This window comes from Pleurodeles waltl, chromosome 4_1 (assembly GCF_031143425.1).
Source record: "Pleurodeles waltl isolate 20211129_DDA chromosome 4_1, aPleWal1.hap1.20221129, whole genome shotgun sequence".
NCBI lineage: Eukaryota > Metazoa > Chordata > Amphibia > Caudata > Salamandridae > Pleurodeles > Pleurodeles waltl.
In genome coordinates, this window is record NC_090442.1 from 883633058 (window position 1) to 883648818 (window position 15761).

The 15761-nt window shown below is 43.9% G+C and overlaps 1 protein-coding gene across 1 annotated transcript in view; it reads left to right on the plus strand.

Annotated features, from left to right (window-relative positions):
- PANX2 (pannexin 2) overlaps positions 1-15761 on the plus strand; it is a 106931-nt gene that overhangs the window by 30969 nt on the left and 60201 nt on the right. The window lies entirely within an intron of this gene.

The window sequence follows — 15761 nt, forward strand, 5'->3', positions numbered from 1 at the left end:
TTGTTTTCTGTACTGCAAGTGCTAGATTAAAATTGTTTACATTAATTTTCTGTGGCACTGTATCTGTGGTGTAGTTTACTTTTCTCGCTAGTTGTCCCATGTTAAACCTGAGTAAGCGATTCTAGTCCTTTGTTTCTCCTTTTCAATTGGGATTTGTAGTCCTTAATGTGTAAAGTGAAAATCAGAACTCCAAGTACTACTTTAAAAGGCTGGAAGGCTACTCAAGATTTTGTGACACCCGCAGTGATGGTGACTTTTAGCCAACATCATGCTACATGCCGTCAGTTTCAAGCACATACTTCTATCACGTGAGAGAAACTACAGGTCCCAGAATGTAACTTGTTAGTACTTAAAAACAGAAGCGACTGAAGGAAGCAGACGTGACACGAACATAGCTTTTATGCAGATAGTAAACCATTTGTAGCATCTTGTCAGCTTCGATGTTCAATTAATTACATATGTAATATAGCACTGAATTGTTTTGTACTGTATGCATTTATTTTCCAATGTGTCCTGCGTCTCTGTGTTTACTAATTTAATTGCATACCTCATTTGTCGATAAAGTAAGACAGGAAGTTGCGTCAAGGTCCTCTGGGTCAATCCTGTAATCTCTGATGTTTTAAACTTCTGATCGAGGAAAATGCAGTTAAAAAGGTCTTCTGTCCCACATCTGCTGCATGTCTCTCCTCCAGTCACGATTCGAACAATTAAAATAATGGATGTAGTTTGATGCAGCCAAGCCAGATGATTTGTTTGTTCTTTGATATATGAGATGTGAAGGATGTGCTTCTCAAATAATATACATATAAAAACACGAGAAATATTTGCTTATTTCTGTTTTTCAATTATGAACCCCTACAAACAACATCTTCATTCTCTATAGCAAACATGTAATAGCCGAGTTTATTTGTGGGGATACCAGCCAGAAACAGGGGCGCATCTACTATTTGTGCAGCAAGTACGGTGGCACTGGAGCCCAGAGCCCTGGATGGCCCATTCAATATATATGATAAATTGTTTCTTTTACTACCCCAACAACATGAGATCCTTGCTATGTTACTGGCCAGAAACATTATTTGCAGCCACACTGCATCGCCACGCCTAATCGGTGACGTGGTGTTATAATTCAACAACGGTTATAGTTGTAGACTTCTGAATTTCTTCTTTTTTGCGTGTTTTCTTTTTTCCCTATTGTTAGAAATGGGGTCTCTAGTTGGCAGAGGTATACACTCTTGTCCAAGTAAGAACCACAATCCTAGTCAGGGTAAATCGCACACAATCCAGATTATCCTGTGCCCACCCTCTGATAGCTTAATTTAGAAGGCAATGTATTGTATTTGTGCAATAAATCATACAGTAACAGTGAAAACACCATGAAAATATACCACACAGGTTTAGAAAAATATATGATATTTATCTGGTTAAATAAAGGCCAAAATGATAAAGATTCAATAAACACAAGTTGAAATATCACTTTTGCAATATTAAAAAGAGTCAAATCTTAGAAATCATCAGTTGTCTCTTGGTTTCACAAAGTACCTGGTTTGTGTCACAAATTACACGCATGGAGACCGCAGAGGAGGAGATGCGTGGAAAAATAGGGTGTGCGTTGGGATTTCCATTGTGGCACAGACGATGCATTGTTTCTTTCCACGCTGCAAGGGGCTTTGTATCGATTTCCGGCATGCAGTCTTGGTTCCTCACTGCGATGCAGGTTTCTCTTTAACACCCAGGGACAATGCGTGGAAATTCTGGCTGTGCGGGTTGAAATCACAGGCATTGCATCGATCCGGTATAGCGATGCATAGAATTTTCTGTTGCACGGCAGGCGCTGCATCGATTCCTCTCTCAGGAAGTCAGGCTGCGTCGTACCAGCTCGGCTGTGCATCGATCCTTTAGGGCTGTGCATTGAATTTCCAGTCGCAAAGAAGGCGCTGCATCGATCTTCGCTCGGGAAGTCGGTCTGCGTCATTCCGGTTCGGCTGTGTGGCGATTTTCTCATTGCAGGGCAGGCTGTGCATCGTTTCCGGCAGGCTGTGCATCAATTTTCGGCAGACATGGAGTTCCTTGAAGAGATGAAGTCTTTTTGGCCCTGTGACTTCAGAAGACACTTCTCAGCAAAGTCAGAGGGCAGCAGGGCAGCGGGGCAACAGCAGGGAGGCAGTCCTTCACAGCAAAGCAGTCCAGATGAGTCCTTTGGGCAGCCAGACAGTTCCTCTTGACAGGTTGCAGGTTCAGGCCCAGAAGTGTCTGAGTTGGTGGGGTCAGGGGCCCAGTTTATATACCCCAAAATGCCTTTGAAGTGGGGGAGACTTCAAAGAGTGGTTTTGAAGTGCACAAGGTCCCCTTTCAGTACAGGTCTGTCTGCCCGGGTCCCAGTAGGGGGTTTGGCAGTCCATTGTGTGAGGGCAAGCCACTAGATTTTGAAATCTAAGTGTCAGGCCCTCCACCCTTCTAGCCCAGGAAGAGCCATTCATTATGCAGATGAGTGCAGGTGTGACTGACTGTCCTGTGTTTGTGGTTGTCTGGGTGTAATGCACAAGGAAGATGTCAACCAGCCCAGCCCAGACGTTGATTGGAGACAGGCTGTAAGGCACAAGTGGATTTGAGTGCAGAGGAATGCTCACTTTTTAAAAGTGGCATTTCTAAAATAGTACTATAAAATCCAACCTCACCAATAAGCAGGATTTTCTATAACCATTCTGGCCATACTAAATATGACCTGGTTACCCCTTTCTGATCAGGATCTCCCACTCAAACAGTGTATGAGGGTAGCCCTAATACTAGCCTATGAAAGGAGAAAGCCACACAGCAGTGGAAAACAAACTTAGGAGTTTTCCACTACCAGGACATATAAAACACACGTACATGTCCTGCCTTTTAACTACGTAGCACCGTGCCCTATGGGTTGCCTGGGGGCTACCTTAGGGGTGACTTATATGTAGAAAAAGGGGAGTTTAAGGCTTGGCAAGTACTTTTAACTGCCAAGTCGAAGTGGCAGTGAAACTGCACACACAGGCCTTGCAATGGCAGGCCTGAGACATGGTTAAGGGGCTACTTAAGTGGGTGGCACAACCAGTGCTTCAGGCCCCTTAGTATTAGTAGCTTTCAATTTACAGGCCCTGTGCACATGTAGTGCACTTTACTAGGGACTTACAAGTAAATTAAATATGCCAATTGGGTATGAGCCAATGTTACCATGTTTTTAGGGAGAGAACACGCGCACTTTAGCACTGGTTGGCAGTGGTAAAGTGTCCAGAGTCCTAAAGCCAGCAAAAATGAGGTCAGAAAAAGAAGAGGAGGAAGGAAAAAAGTTTCAGGTGACCCTGCAGAAAGGCCATTTCCAACACCTATTTACATTGGTGTTACAAAAAAAATCTTTACTTAACCATAAAAACATTGGCTGGTAGGGAAAGCATGTTAATTTTAAACTTTTCTTCTTGTTCCTTTTTTTCTGGGAAATGTGTTGAACACATATTCCCTCTCTCTCATATCCTGTAAAAATGAGGAATCATACGTTCTCGCGCTTAGTATATTTATGCTTTCTGTATAGAAGTAGCTCATATAGTCCTGGGGAACAATAAAGAGATTTACTAAAAAAACTCTCTTGCAGCAAGCTGCAGGACTAACTTTCTCCACAACGTCCTTTACTCTTGGATGCCATCTGACAGTGCGCGATTCTAGAGACACCACAGTTCCGCTTTAAATAACAAATCAAGAAGAACAAAATAAGTAATGCAAGCAGAAATAGTACAAGTACAAACTTCGAACAGGAATAGACACGTAAAAATTGCTGATTATACTTGAGTACACCAGGGTAGTATTACAGATGAAATTATAATGAATTGTAGTTCGCACCTGTAACATACATAAAAAGAATCAACTCTAGAAAAATTAAAGCTGCTGGGTAACTAGTGATAAAGGTGGGCATCTCTCAAAGTGAAACATGGTCTCGCAGATATGCCATCTCCAAAACACTCTTTTCCACCATCCTAAGTACCAATTTCCAAGCATATGCTGAAAAGCCTGATTCAGCCCAAGACCATTAATGCCACTTCGTTTACCACCTGTACTCAATCAACTAATTCACACAAACATTATTAAAGGTCCATATAGTTCCATCCTCGATTTCACCGCATTTCTAAACAACTTGGTAACTCATAGTGGTTTGGTATGCCATTTGGGCCAATTCATATTTTCAGTGGGAGTTTGAATTCTCACTTGGTCACCCAGATGCACAATAACATCTTCTGTTGCACTGTTCTTAGTTGGTGATCTATCTGTTGACATGTGAGCCAGCAGTTTGTTTTGCTGGTACACTCACCTACACAAACCATTCATTCTGGCTAATTGTATTCTCTCTTTCATTGTCTTAATAAATCTCTCTAATTACTTTTTGGTTTCTAGTACAGAGAACATTTCTTACGTACAGTCCCATATTCTTTATTAAGAACCTTTATCTTCTTAGAACAGAACCCTGCTTCATTATCAGTCCAAATTGCCTCTGAAAAACTTGATTTGCAGAAGACCCCTGCAAAAACATACTTAAACTTCAAGAAGAAATGTCACTCACCCACAGATCCTTCGATCCCCTTAATAATAAGTCTGTTATCACAAATAGGGAGTGGTCTGTCACCTCCTTAAAGGTCCCACAATATCCAACTTCATATCCTGCTATGATGTCATCCAAGGTACAACAAAGCACCACAACAGTATAGCCTTTAAGAATTATATTGCTGTTGCAGCACTACCTACAATCTCTAACAGCTCCCTCTAGTTCTAAGTCGGGTTCTAGCTACAAAAAAATTAAATCATACCCTCTCTTTGGTCTTCAAATGCCCTTCATAGACTGAACCAATATCCTTCCACTCAAGGAAACAGGAGCTCCCAATCTTGTCTCCCTAAACAACAAACCCTCCTTCTCCAATAACTCCTCCCTGATTAGCTTATGCTGTCCAAGGTCTAAATTCTCTTTCCTATTGCTGTAAGTAATTTTTAAATGACACAAAATGTCTACTGATGCACAGTCCTTTGGGAATTCTGTTCCTCATCCCTCTTCAGACACACCACCATTGTATATGGAACAAACATTATCCATTAGCCAAACATCATCCTCACTCCTACATCACCCTCTTCACTGTGACCATCCTTGACAGGCATTGTTGGTGTTGCTCCCAGAATGTATTCAGTGTTGAATGTGTATTCTTGTAGGCTTACTACCCATGTTTGTAATTGGCCCAGTTAGTCGCCAATTCTTCCTTTTGAGTTCTGACCCTTTCAGGGACCCAGATATAAAATCTATGGGTCTTTGATCCTCATTGGCCCTTTGTGTTCAGTCTGTTCCTAGTCTTTTTGAACTGGCATCGGTAAGAACAATGGTCTCTCTTCAGGGTACAAACACCTGTAAGCCAGGTGCTTTTTCTAAGTCATTAGTGATTCCATCTGACCCCCGCATTCCTATTGACCAGCTCCTTCATGGTAATAGTTTTCTTTGATAAATTCTCAATAGATTATTTTTACAGAATTTAACCACACCTAGGAGGAAGACTAGTTCTTCATTATTTCTCAGTGTCTGTAAATCAATGATGATTCCTACTACGCCCTTTTGGGTTTTTCCCTGAGGAAGAAGTGCAATGTCCCAAATAGCACATTTTTTCCTTTCCAAAGCTATATCTACTTTCACAGGCATGCCATGTTTCCTGAATCTCTCCAGCACCTTTCTAACTCTTTCACTGTGCTGTTACCAAGACCTCTCATAAACTAGTACATCACTGTGGAAAATCCTAACACTTTCTAAATCCCCAGCATAGTGATAGTCTTACTAATTTATAATCTACAATGGGTGAAAAATCATGTGACTTCAAGTAGCCAAATCTAATGATACAAAAGGGCAACCTAACTTGTTGAAGATTTTTGCCTCATCCATGAAAACATAATTTCCAAAATGCATTGCTGTTGACGCGTAACAGGAAATGGCTACACTATGCACGATATGCTTTTGGGCACTTTGACATTTCCACATCCTTGTGACCAGTGTAATGAAGTAGATCACAGCTTGTTGGGGAACAAGGTAGAGCTATGCTAAGAAGCATCTCAGCCACGCCAAAAGCAGGACAAACTGTCTCCAGAATGTCCTGCAGCTGCATCACTATAATACACTAGAATAGAATCCCACAGCGTGAGATTCCAAAGATAGCAAATTTACATTCTCCGAGGTGGAAAAATATTACCATTTCAAAAATATCATTTAGCTCCTTTTTTCTATGCATGGAAAGGAACATGCGCTCCTATAAAAGGGCTTTCTTGCCCTCCACATTTGCTTTGAAAATGGGGAATATTCATGCAGTTTCTCACCGTTACTGCACTTCACTGCTTGCAGTTTGAAAATGAGAACAATATTAAAACTATCTGTTTTGTTGAAATTTCCTTTTCATGGAAAATGTTTTCTCATCAAAAGACTTTGGGGGTTATTCCAACTTTGGAGGAAGTGGTAATCCGTCCCAAAAGTGACGGTAAAGTGAAGGATATACCACCGGCCGTATTACGAGTCCATTATATCCTATGGAACTCGTAATACGGCTGGTGGTAAATCCGTCACATTTGGGACGGATTACCACCTCCTCCAAAGTTGGAATAACCCCCTTTGCTTTCCTCACTAGGCCAGTAAAAATAGGGAACCCTGTTTTCACTTTCCTAGACCAACTACCTCAGAATTCCAGTGGTAAACAAAGGATTTTAAAAGGAGGGATTCTGATACCAAAGGGATTCTATGTATTTATTGTTTTTATATAAGACTAGTACTGCTTGGAGGATGCTCCAGTGCACTTTCAACAGATATTCACAGACTAAGTAAAATGATAATCTTCAGACAAAAGGTATTATGGGAAACTGTATATGTGTTGTGTTTGTAATGTCAGCTGGGTTGTACACTGAAAGATTACTGGAAGAGATTAATCTTCACTGTCTTCCTGAATTTTAGACAGTTGGACATTAAGCATGGAATATTCTGACACCAAAATCTATTTAGCCAAATGCATGGAAAGTATGTTTTGGGTGTTCAGGCTTAGGCATTTAATCACCTGCCATGACAACAACAACTTTGTAACGTAGGACTTTGTTTGACCCTGAAAGGCTGACCTGAATGGGCAGAGATGACTCCTCTGAACTCCACAGGATATTTAGATTCAGGGCTGTAGGTATTCTGTGGCACCAGGCTGTCAAATCCTGCTTAACAGGTCTGATGGGCCACATGTAACCTTTGGGATACACTTGAAAGGGAGAGAAAAGGATGCCAAGAAAGTCCTTGTGTATTTCTTGCCTGTTTTTTAGGGACTCTGCTTTTGCCCTACCAGGCTTCTGTCTTTGTATTTGTTGTGAGTTCAATGCTTTCTTCAAACTGGATTTTAGTATTAGATGTGGGAGGACAGTGGTGATTTCTCTATGACACTCTATCCCCTCCCCCCACCCACACACAAACACCCAGCTCTCAGAGTCCAGGTTTAGTGTGGCTGAGGACTTGTGCAATTGTGGCACATGACATTTTGAGTTAAACAGGAACCATTGCAAAGTGGGTAAATAATTCCTTGTGTTGCTCCGGGCACACAAAAAGCTGAAGAGAACATTCATGTGAGAATCCCAGCTGACCAGTGACATCTGGGCATGGACTAGACTTTGCTGTTGCCCTCTGCCTGACACCCTGAGAGTCATCATTATCATAAATGTTTATTCCATGAAACACCATCAAAAAATAAATACACAGCATACTAAAAACATCTAGACGGTTGAAAAAAAAAAAGAAACCCTAATATGTATATCAATTAGCCCTAACAAAGAAACAGCAATTATCCAGGCTCTGTCTTTTCTTTACAGCAGACTTAAAAAGCTCAACTATATAAAAACAGATGCATTCTGATGTTAACAATTGTAAAAACATAATTGCGGGCCTTACCTGTGTAAAGTTCACGCTCTTAAGAAGAGGAATTATAAATTTGTGATGTAAGTTCCAATAAACATTGCAAAACAAGATAAAATATAGGGTATCTTGTTTCAAAAAGTTATCACAACGACAGGGAGGAAGATTCTCCACGAAAGACCAGATTTTGGAAAACACAACCAATTGATGTATCTGCCCCAGGCTAAATCCAGTAAAAAGATAACAATCATAACAAGGTAATAAAAACCAAATAGGGCTCAATATACAAGGTTGTTTTAAGATTAACAAGCACGTGAACAGGCCCTTTTTGCAATTCATGGGTCTTCCTTTTAGATTTTCTATGAGCGAGGAAGTTAACCTCAGTCTACTCTAAATCTGGTATTGTGATAGAATCAGGAGTGTTACAACTCAGGTTGCCTCAGGACCTGAAAACCTACTCAAACATAATTAAGCCAGACAGTTTTTTTCACATGATACAAAGCAGTGACTGAAATGGAAAAATTAAAGTGCAGATACTCTTTGCCAGAGTACCTGCTTGTTTCCGAGAACTGCCGGCACTCTCCAATTAAAAGTATTATGTTTTTCTTGAGATGTGCCGGTACTCTCCCTCTCAAAATAAAAAAGTGCTGGTACTAGGTACCGGACAGTGCCAGCCCATTTAAAACACTGATCCAAAGAGACCAATCACTCAGAAATAGCCTATTGAGTTCCAGTTCTGGATTAACCTAGATCAGTGCTTAATTTGTAAATAAAAATGTGCTGGGGCCCAAAGCCCTCCTCTTAAACACACGGCTGCTGCGATTAAATGTGGTAACACAGAATACTGAGGTAGCGTAAACCTGAAGCCATCTTGGACCTTTTCAATCCATGTAAAGCCACTCCCTGCCCCTTCAGCTCACTCTTGCAGCCTTCTACTTTCTCCCTTTGTGATGCTTTTTCGTTTTTCCCTTCCTCCGTCTTTCCCATATGTGTCTTTTTCTTGCAGCAAATGCTTGAGGCAGAATAATAAGCCCCGGCCCTCAAAAATAAGTGCTGGTGCTCGGCTCCGGAAACAACAAGCACAAATTAAGCACTGACCCAGATCGAAAGGAGTTTTAAGCGGTCGAAGGGCAATTGTATCAGCTATGTAAGTGTTCCTTAGCACCTCATGAACAATAAAGGAAGACGTTAACACTTGGCAGGGGCAGAAAATGTATGAGAAAGAGATTTTATATCACTTGAAGAGGCTAACAGTCCACCTATCCCCAGAGTTCGCTGCCATACAGGGCTACAGACCCAACTTAGCATCATGAATCTTCAGTAAGGTATGACTCCGTTATTTTGCAAGCCTAACAGCAAAATCAAAAAGTGCTCCCACAAGCCTAAAAAGTGACTGTTTGGGTGAGATCAGGGGAGACCAGGAACCTTGATTTTTTTATAAACATAATTGTATTGTTTTTCGTTCTAACAAACAGTACGCCTCTCACTCAGGCGAGAAGAACAGCAGTAAAGAATTTCATAATCATTACATTTCAACTTGCCATCGATGCTATTCAGCAGTAAACAGCATAATAGTGAAGTATATACAATTCCACTTCAGACCAATTCAGATATTCTACTTCTGCGTTACCCGACAGTATACCTGACCTTCCACCGCCCGACCCACGCCCCTGCCTATGTAGTGGATTTTATGTGGTGTGGTGTCCCTTCCTTGAATAGTGAGCTGTGATGCTTGGTATGATGTGTTTCAGTGTCCCTCCAATGTATTGTAACTATCTATTTAAGGTCTGGATTTTTGAGACAATCTACTAGATGGCCACACGCTTGGGCCCCATCTAATGTTCACCTCCTTTTTTTGCTTCCCTGAAGAGTACTATACTCTCGTACTCAGCCCATTTAAATAGGATCTCTTTCCATCTGCTTCCACTTGGACCCCACAGGGCCTTCCAGTGCATGGTGATCTCATGTTTCACCTATATCAGTGCTAGGTTCACAAATCTAGTCGTCGTTTTGTGGTTATGTGAGTGAGGGAACACCACTAGTAAACATGCCATGCGTGATATGGTCCTCTGGGTGACGTCATTATCGAAACTAATCACTTATTATCAATAGTTTGTTATGTCAGGGCAAGTCCACAACACCATATGGATCATTTCGGCATTCGTGTTCCACATCTGGGGCAGGCTGCCATGGAGGCCTGGAAGAGGGAAGAGATTTTACTGGGAGTGAGATACACCCTATGTAAGAAGTGAAAATGAATCAGCTTGAAACGAGCGTTCCTTGAAATCGTGTAGGTATTAGAAAGTATTTTGGTCCAGTCCTCATCTGAAACAGCAGCTCCAAATCCTCTTGCCATGAGGCCCAAAGGTAACTTAACAGGGGTAAAATATCGTGCCCTAATGCTTGATAAAAGCTGGTCATTGCTTTGATCCATCACCCAGTGGTACATAGGATTTGGCATCCCCGGTGTGTCAGGGGCTCTGTCAGTCCAGCGCGCCAGTGGGCGCGTATGATCACCATTACAGCTTGGTGAAGGAGGAATTGGCCTGCTGGTACCTCAAACATAGAGGAGAGATCTGGAAATGCCATGAGCTCCCCATCTCGATAAAGCGCACCCAAACAAGTGATCTTGTATTGAGACCACTCTGACAGTCCCCACAGGTCTATACTTGGAGCCAAATGCACCAGTCCCCGCAAGGGGATGTCTGGGAGATATGGTTTCGTAGGCCAAGTACATTGAGGCGAGCGATTCCAACAGTGTCGGACAACCAGTAGGGCCCTGTCTCCAGTGTGTAATGAGTAGTTATCAGGATTTGTAGTAATGTGGTGGTGAATGTCTACATTGTTCAGCATTCCGTCCATCATCTGTTCTTTTTGCATTTGTTGCCCCAAGAGGGAATGGTATGCCCAGACGTGGGACCAGTGCTCACCGCGCCACTGGATTCAAGCTAGCCTGGCTGATAAAGGGTGATACCCTGAAACCGGTCCTAGAATGCTTGTTTCCGGTCCAGAAAAGGCCTGGCTTGGCAGTTCAGGCTGGACTGTTGCCATGGGGAACAGGGTCAAGACTGATTAGTATATGGTTGGGTCGAAACTGGGGTGGCGTGGTGAGCAAAAAAAGATGGATTAAAGCCAGATCTTTGTGACTGAGGGTGAATGTCTGCATTGTTCAGCATTCCGCCCATCATCTGTTCTTTTTGCATCTGTCACCCCAAGTGGGATGGGTATGCCCAGACATAGGTCCAGTGCTCACTGCAGCACTAGATTCAAGCTAGTCTGGTTGATGAAGGGTGATACCCTGAAACCAGTCTTACGGTGCTTGTTTGCTGTCCAGGGAGAACCTGGCTTGGCAGTTCGGGCTGGACTGTTCCCATGGGGAACAGGGTCAAGACTGATTAGCATATGCTTGGGTCGAAACTGGGGTGGCGTGGTGAGCAAAAAAAGATGGATTAAAGCCAAATCTTTGCGACTGAGGGTGAATGTCTGCATTGTTCAGCATTCCGCCCATCATCTGTTCTTTTTGCATCTGTCGCCCCAAGTGGGATGGGTATGCCCAGACATGGGTCCAGTGCTCACTGCAGCACTAGATTCAAGCTAGCCTGGTTGATGAAGGGTGATACCCTGAAACCAGTCCTACGGTGCTTGTTTTCTGTCCAGAGAGGACCTGGCTTGGCAGTTTGGGCTGGACTGTTCCCATGGGGAACAGGGTCAAGACTGATTTGCATATGGCTGGGTCCAAACCGGGGTGGTGTGGTGAACAAAAAAACGATGGATTAAACCCAGATCTTTGTGACTGAGGGTGAATGTCTGCATTGTTCAGCATTCCGTCCATCATCTTTTCTTTTTGCATTTGCCTAGTATGTGGTCACAAACTCTAAAATGCAGCAGTTTGGCCACAATCAGTCTGGGAGGGACCCCCAGAGGTGGCAGTCGATCCAGAATCCGATAGGCATGTTCAAAGGCATAGAACTGGGGCAATCCTTCGGGGATCACAGTGTCATGAATCCATGTTTCTAAGAAGTTAATCATGTTCCGCAGTGGTCCTTCAATACGTTCCGGCAGGCCTTTTATACCAGGGGGTCTTCAAACTTTTTTATGCCGCGTCCCTCCAGTTGAAAAATAAATATTATTGGGGCCCCCCTCAGAATGTTTCACAATTATTTTATAAAGATGGCAATGTTTAAATATGTCTAGACGAATTTAAACATTGCAGTTAAGTATTGTTACCTTTTTAAAAGTGCAATAACATGTTTCTTCTTAAAACAAAACACTGCTATCTGTGTAATGCTTATTTTGGGCAGAGCCTGGCACCCCCCCTGGGATCACTTCAGGCCCCCCTAGGGGGGCCTGCCCCCCAATTTCAAGACCACTGTTTTATACAGATGTTGTTTTTTGGGCTCTATTTTCCGTATCCTCCCCTCTAGTTTCATGTACTTTGACATTTTGTTCCACATGAGTTAGTTGTTCTTTCATGGATATTATGTTGGGTGAGGCTTCCTCCAGGGTCTGTTCTGCAGCTGCGACCTTCTCAGCCAGGCATCGATGGTCATCTCACAGGAGCCCAATATCTGCAACCACAGTGTCAATTTTGAGCTCAAGGGCCTCCCGCAAGGCAGTGATGGCCTGCAGGATGGTGGCCAATGTGGCCTGAGGGGACTGCCCCTTGTTTGAAGTAGGTTCCGCAAGTGCCAGGGGGCTCAGATCTTGAAGTGATGGTGGCTATGCCCCTCTTTCTCATGTGTTTACTCATGGCAATTCTCTAGTGTCAGTTTAGGGGCCACCGAGCTAATCTAGCCAATGCGATTGGGCAACCATGTCACAGTAAGTACTCCAGCTAGTGTAGTCACTGTGCCAGTGAGATGCGCTAGTGAGACAAGCCAGACATCCAATCCCACTCGCTCCGGTCTCTCTGGTAGCACTTGCCAAGTGTCATGTCTCCAGTGTGTTCACCATGTGTCGGCAGTGCCTTGCAGAGTCTTCAAATCCACCATTGTTCTCGGGTAAGTCTTAGGGGTCTGCTCTAGTCGATTTGGGAGCACAGGCTGATGAAGCAATGTGTCACCCCTGGTATGTCTAAGGCCCAGACAGGAGATTGGTAGGTTACAGTCTGCAGGCTCTCCACTGTTGCCTCTAGTGTGCTGGTATAGTGACTCGAGGGTCTTCTCCAGTCCATTCACTAGCCATCTCTCAGGTGAGCACTCCTCCCTTTGCCTCAGAATCTGGGGCTGGGTGTCAGGGTACCCTCCTCGGACATACCTCCTTCTGTAGACTAGAGTATTAAGTTATGTTATGTTATCTGGGTTTGCAGAATGAAGCTAATCACCCCGTGAGAGAACCCAGGGTCTGAGTATGGCAAGCCTGAGGGGGGAGGAGAAGATCAAGTCTGTTTCATTTGGAAGAACTGTGTCTTGAGGTTCCTTCGGAAGGCCATGAGGGAGGTGGGGCTTCTGAGGTGTTGCAGGAGGTTGTTCCAGGTCTTGGTTCGGAGGTATGGGAAGGCGCATTTTGATGGGAGGAATATGTGCTGTTGCCTGGAACATAGATCAAAGGTGTCTAGTGTATTGATAGAAGTGGAGGAGGTGGTTGAGGTACGCTGATCCGGTGTTGTAGAGAGCTTTTCAGGCATGGATGAGTAGCTTGAACTTACATCTCTCCTGGACAGGGAGCCAGGGGTGATTGTTGAGGTGTTGAGAGATGTGGTTGTTTCGTGGGCTGTTCAGGATGAATCTGGTGGCAGCTTTCTGGGTGGTTTGTAGGGGGCATAGAAAACGGGCTGGGATTCCGAAGTAGAGGGCATTTCCATTGTCAAGTCTACTTGTGATAAGAGACTGGGTGACTATTCGTCTGCTGTTAAGTGGAATCACTTTGAAATCTTGTGTAGCATCCAAAGGATGTGGAAGCATGATGAGGAAACGGCATTGATCTGTCTTCTCATGGAGAGGTTGATGTCTAGGATGAACCAGAGGTTATTACCATGATGCGTAGGGGTCGTTTGGGGGGACAGGCTAGGAGGGCCAGCAAGAGGCATCCCTTAGGGAGTGGTTGTTTCTGAAGATAAAGACTTTGGTTTTGTCTGTGTTGAGCTGGAGGCAGTTGTTTTTCCTCTGAGCAGCAACATTGCTCATGCAGTTGGCAAAGTTTGCTTTGGCGGTGCTGGTCGAGTTGGTAGGGGAGAGGATGAGCTGTGTGTCATGGGCATAGGATAATATGTTGATGCCATGGGCGGTGACGATGTCCAAGAGGGGCATCATGTAGACATTGAAGAGTGTTGGGTTCAGTGACGATCCTTGAGGGACTCCGCATATGAGTTTCTTAGGCTCTGAGATGTACGGGGAAGTCTAACTCATTGAGTTCTGTCCATGAGGAAGAAGATATCCACTTGAGGGCTGGTCCACAGATACCCAACTGCTGAAGCTTTCTGATAAGTGAGTTGTGGGAGACTGTATTGAACGCTGTGGAGTGGTTGAGGAGGATGAGTGGAGCCATTTCCACTTGGTCGAGAATTCTTCTAATGCCAACAGTGGCTGCAATGAGTGCTGCTTCTGTGCTGTGGTTGGTGTGAAAGCCAGATTGAGAGTTGTCTAGGAGTTGAAGGAGTTCCAGGTGATCTACAAGGTGGGTATTGGTGGTTTTCTCCATGACTTTAGCTGGAACAGACAGGAGCAAGATGGTTCTGTAGCTACTAAGGGTGTTGGAGTCCACTGTTGATTTCTTCAATAGAGTGTTGACTTCTGCATTTTCCCAGTAAAAAATGAAGGTGGCAGTGGTTATGGAGGGGTTGATGATAGCGGTGAGCGTGGAGGAGATGATGGTTCTTTTAAGGATCTATATGAAATGGGGGCATGGATCTGAGGGGGCTCATGAGTGGAAGGTATTTATCAGGGCGGTGGTGTCTTCATTCAAAATGGGCTTTTAGTTGCTTAGCTGCTATTTAGCGATGAGGGAGGTGTGATGCTAGCCATTCATATTGGTATGCTGTGGTTTGAATGTGTTGTAGATTTTGCCAATCTTCGGTTCGACACAGTTTGAGGTCGTTGCAGAGTGCTTGGGATGGGATGAAGTTGTTGTTGGCAGCTGCGGGATTGGAGAACTCCTTCACATGGGAAATAGATCTTTGGTATTGTTGGGGCTGGCTTTCAGTCTGACAGCTAGAGTCTTTTTCTTTGAATCTCACAGTTGGTGGTAGAGGTTGAGGATATGTTTGCATGTGGATCTTGCAGTGGTGTTTTTGTCAAGTGTCCATTTTCTTTCAAGTTACTTTCAGTGGTGCAATAGGTCATTCATGTATCAACTTGGTCATTTGTTGTTTTTGGAGGTCTTGTTTCTTCTGATGGGAGTGGTGCGGTTGTCTCAGTTGGTGAGCCCTTTCTTGAAGAGCTTTGTGTCGACATTGAGGTTCCCGGTGTGGTTGGGTGGGTGTTCCTGTAGAGTCTTGTTCCAGATTCTTTGGATATTTTCCCCCAATATCTTGTAGTGCTTTGGGTTTTCCTGGTGGGGTGGCTTGGTGGGTGGGTATCTTGAAATGTATAATGTACTGGTCAGATCATGTGGGTGGGGGCAATCCTGTTGTTGAAGGAGAAATAGGGTCAATGGTGTGGCTGTTGTGTGGTTTGGTTCTTGGACGAGCTGGGTGAGTTTGGAGGTGCTGAGGATGTCAAGGAGGGCTGTGGAGCTGGAGTCTGTGGTGTCTTCCAAGTGAAAATTGAGTCCCTCAGGAGGGTGCAGTTGGATGAACTTATGGAGAGAAGAACAAGGAAGTCTGTGATGTGGTTGCAGAATTTCGCTCAGGGCCGTGGGCACAGTAGGTGAAGGTTCCCTTCAGGGTGGTGTTGTAGTCTAAGTCCATGGA